Source organism: Chelonoidis abingdonii, chromosome 7, assembly GCF_003597395.2.
Source record: "Chelonoidis abingdonii isolate Lonesome George chromosome 7, CheloAbing_2.0, whole genome shotgun sequence".
In the NCBI taxonomy this organism is placed as follows: Eukaryota; Metazoa; Chordata; order Testudines; family Testudinidae; genus Chelonoidis; species Chelonoidis abingdonii.
The window spans coordinates 3716573-3721724 of NC_133775.1; positions in this window are offsets into that span (position 1 = coordinate 3716573).

Here is a 5152-nt window from a genome sequence, read left to right on the forward strand (position 1 = left end):
TGCTGGTGGATTCTCTGCAGCTTGAGGTCTTCAAACCACAATTTTGAGGATTTCAATAACTCAGTCATGGGTTAGGGGTTGTTATAAAAGTGGATGGGTAGGGTTCTGTGGCCTGCCTTGTGCAGGAGGTCAGACTTGATGATCATATTGGTCCCTTCTGACCTATGAGTCTATGAGACACCACACACACACAACATTTATTTTGACTTGGCATTTGAGCAACCAAACTCAGTGACACTCTGCATAACAAAACAGAAACAGATGGGCGACCATGTCTCCATTTGCTGCCGTATAGGGGCTTCATCCAAGATCACAGAGAAGGGTTTTTGGAGACGGGGGCTAATCATCAGCATATTATCTCAGTATCAATTGGAAGCTTCCATTTGGAGAGAGATTATTTTAAATTAACAAGAGACATTTTCCAGGAAGGGTATAGGAAAAAACAGGAGAAGGTAAGGAGGTTTGGTGGGATACACAATCTCTTTGGGCTTTGAGAAGAGAATTTTACTGTTGAATTTTAAATTGAAGTATTCTACAAAAATTCAAGGTATGTCTACACTAGGAGCACTCTTCCGGTTCAGGACTAGCAGTCTATCATACTGGCAAAGTGTGATCCCAGCTGTGTTATTCAGGGATCACCCTTCTTCACACCTCTGACCGACATGGTGGTGGTTGGCAGAATTCTAGAGGGCAGACATGGCCCACGCCTTTGAATATCCCCTCTCAAACAGTGGAACACCCAATATACATTCCCAAATGGCCATGTCAAGTGCCTTGGGGGAGAAGTGTTGTGTTTGCCATGCGGTAGCAAGGCATTAGACACCGCGGAAGTACCTTAAATGGGTATATATCTGTTCAGAACCATTCGCCCACCGCACAGTGCTTTACCCTAAAGAATCGTCCGGCATTTACAACATTTTAATGGGAAAATGTGTAAGGAGAAAAACAACTTTTTTGCACCCTGGCCCATCAAATGCTCAATCACTTTGTTTCTAAAATATAAACCCACCCAACTCTGCTCGTCAGATAAGCGCTATGTTCCAGGCCTTAAACAGAGAAACCCCTTTTGCCACTTCATGGCTGAGTCTGCGCCCGTCAGCAAAAACAATTCAAGCCAAAAGGAGCGAGTCTGGTTTACAAGTCCAAAAATAAATGCCCAGACAACTCAGTTTGTTGGGGGAAGGGCGGGAAGAACTGAAAACTGCTTTCTAAATAAAGTCTGGAGCCCTACACAAAGACTGAACAATGCTGCAATTCAGAGCTCAGCTCAACCTAGAATGCACCAGAGGAACCCAGTATACAGCGACAATGAGCCAGATGCTGAATATGGAGTAACCTCAATGAACTTAGTGTGATTATTCCCGATTATATCTGTTTAACTGAGAGCAAAATCTGGCCCAGTGTCTTGCAAGATCCAGAGCTCATCCTTCTTGCAAACTAATCACATTTTTAAGGATCTAAAACAATACGCTGTTAGTTCGCCAACGGGACCAGCATGTATAGAACATTTAAGATGCTGCCAGGGCTTTCTGAGTAAGCACCACTTTTCCACTGGCCTTTTTCAGCCTCCAAACACCAGAATGAAACAGACAAGCGCTATGCCTCTGTAGTAACCTCTCCAATGGAACAAGCTGTGTGTAGCAGTGGAAATTCAAAGAGGAACTGGGGGCAGAGGACCATTGTGTGAGGTACGTTTGCAATCGCGAATGTGAGGAGTGTGTCGGAGAACCTAGTAGCTTAAAAAGTAAGGGCACGAGGGCTGGCAAGATACAGAGAAATGCTCAGCCTGAAGAGAAAGATTGTCTCAAGACACTGTAAATGACCCCAGAGGATGACAAAGTAGCCAGCCCACTAGAAAACTGACGACCAGAGTTTTAGATGGAGTGAAACCAATCCACAATCACACCTTTCTGTAACGATGCCAGAAGCAGTATCTCCTATCTGTCCTAGGAGTTCAACCATCTCATTACTAGTTCTGTGGAAACATGTAAACAACTGTTGTCAGCAACAGGCTCATTCCTCTGATAGACGGGGCATCAGGTGGCTGAATTCCAGAACCCCTCTGAGCTGGTCAGTTTCTGCTGCACAGAAAAATGGATTTTGCAACACCCCCTAGCCCTTGCTGATTTCACTGGTCACAGTCTTCCTCTCTGAAGGTTTGCTGGTGAAGTTCACCCCCACACCCTACTTACACCATTAGCAATGGGCTTTAAGTGGTGTTTACAGACAGCCCTGCACTAGGATGCATTTCACCCTAATGCAGCAACAAAGCTTATTGGATAAAGAATTCTTATTAGAGCCATGCGTGCCACCAACTCAGAGCCATCCAGAAAAGCAAAGACTGGCAGAAGAGGCCAGGTTTGTGTTGCTTTAAATACAAGTCCCATATATCCTAGACCAACTTCATGGGAGGGAGGATTAGTGCCACCTGTGTATAAAATCTGTCAAATCTAGTCCCTAATTTGAGTATATTTACTGTGGATGTCTACTAGACCCTACAACAACATGCCAAACCTGCAGAGAATTTATACTCTTGTTCTAGGAATGGTTTAAAGAGTTTTCCATAGTATTAACAATGCTCAGTAGTACTTTAGCAGTTTACATAATCACAGTGCTTTACAAACCTTACTTAACTAACCCTCAAAACATCCCAGCGTATTGAGCAAGTATTAGTCCATTTTACAGATGGGAAAACCAAGGCAGGGTGGTTAAGTGACTATGGAGTCAATAGCCAAGATGGGGATTAGAACTCACCAATTGACCATACTTCAGCAATTTTACATGGTTGTTTGCAGTGTTGTAGCTGTGCTGGTCCCAAGATATGAGAGAGACCAGGTAGGTGAGGTAATATTTTTTATTGCACCAACTTCTGTGGGTAGAAAGAAAAAGCTTTTGAGCTACACAGAGCTCTAAGATGTGACAACAAGATCAGTGAAATTCAAACACTTGTCCCATTCACCAACAGCTGTTGGTCCAATAGAAGATATTTCCTCACCTACCTTGTCTCTCTCAATTTTGCATGGTCTCAAACAAGAACAAAAGAGAGAAAGAACCTTATTGCCACATCTCTGGAAAGAAAATTTCCCTTCTAGAGGAGCAAAGCCTCCCACACAAGCTACATTCTTGGTTTCAACCTTGAATATTTGCAAGGTTTCAGTAAATTCAGAGGTCAGTTTCTCCAGGAAGTACCTCATTTCAATGGAAATCCAATAGGCTATGGTGCATAATTTACAGACTAAATTGCTCTAATCAAGGGGGTCAAGGCAAATGCTGGGAAAGTCACCCTAGCTGAGAACACACCTGAAAATTGATCTATCGGTTGATTCAATCTTGCCCCAATGTTGTTAACTAGGTTTCCTGCTGTTGCCAAGCAACCATAACAGTTCGCTGCACTGATGCACATTAAGCATTAAATACCCTCACATTTTGTTTTTGTACACGAGGAACAGCCAAGAGAGAAAAGAAAGAGGTCACGTCCCCTTCCGAAATGTACTGTTTGAGCATTCGTTTGACTACAAAGTGCACCTATCAGGAGAAAAAACAACACACAACATATGTTGGAGAAGAACACGGCAGTTGCCTGGGCCCCTCCAGATGCTCCCCCAAGAAAGGGTCAGATCCCCACGTGAGCTGAGTGGATTGAGATGCTATAAATCCACTGCATTCTGGGTATCCAGAGGTGATGCTCTTGGTAGGTTCAACTGTTCCACACCAGTTCACCAGATCAGCTCTTCCAGACTCTGACTGCACAATGCAAACAGAGGGGAAACTTAAAAGCACAAGGTGCAGGGTTGGGAAAAGGCGTGTCTAGACCAGACCCTACACCTCTAAGAAAGCCTGGCCTTGGGATACAGAGACAAAGCCTTCTTTAAGATACAGTTAAGGATGTAACTATTCATACGTCAAGGGCCCAATCCTGGCATCCGGCTTTATGTCTGAATGGGACTCTCATGAGTAAGTCACAGAATTGGGCCCTGATTGATCAGGGTTGGATTAATCTTTTGTGGGCCCTGCCCCCCGCTGCACCCCCGCTTGGCCTTTTCCCCTCAGACCCTGCCTGCCGCTTGCCCGGGGGGGAACGATGGCAGAGAGGGGCCTCAGGGGAAGAGGCCGAGGAGGGGCGTGGCCTCAGGGTGGAGTGTGGGCGGAGCATGGAGAGGGGCCACAGTGAGCGTGGGCCCAGCACCAAGGTGCCATTGTAACCCCAATACTGGTACTGGCATACTGCAGTGAGCAGACGCACACACATTTTACATGAGAAAATTCAGTCGATGTTGCTACACTGCCTTCGTTCTGCCCCTTAATTCCCAGCCCTTTTTCCTTAGGCACATAGGAATTATATGGACAGTAAAGCAAAAGACCCAAACTCATATCCATCCTTGCCTTGTGTATCAGCTGCCTGACCTCAGGCCGCATGCACGGGTCTGGAGAGCACCCGGCCTGACCAGTGCTCAGACTCAGGTAGCTGTCAGGAGGACAAAGTTATAATATGTAGGGCCTGGCAGAATTCAGTATTTCTTATGTCATAACTTCGACGGGTAACATCAATGTTGACTTTTAAGGGGCCCCCCCCCCAACTTTTTAATCAATTTAAATTTTCATTGTTGCACATAATTATGGGTTTATGCCTCCCCCTCCCAATTTTTATCATTTTAAATGGTCAGTTGTGGGAAATTCCAGGGAGGGGTGTCAGACAATAATAATTTGACAGTAGATGTTGAGATTCAAAAAGTTAAAGCAGGGGTAGGCAACCTGTGGCACATGAGCTGATTTTCAGTGGCACTCTCACTGCCCGGGTCCTGGCCACCGGTCCGAGGGGCTCTGCATTTTAATTTAATTTTAAATGAAGCTTCTGAACATTTTAAAAACTTTATTTACTTTACATACAGCAACAGTATCCGACGACGTGGGTATTCACCCACGAAAACTCAGGCTCCAATACGTCTGTTAGTCTATAAGGTGCCACCCTCTGATACTAACAATAGTTTAGTTATGATAATTTATAGACTTATAGAAAGAGCCTTTCCTAAAACGTTAAAATTATGACCGGCACGCGAAACTTAAATTAGAAGTGGAATAAATGAAGACTCAGCACACCCTTCTAAAAGGGGTCAAAACCCCGAGTTAAAACTTTGTACCTGTTAAAACCCAA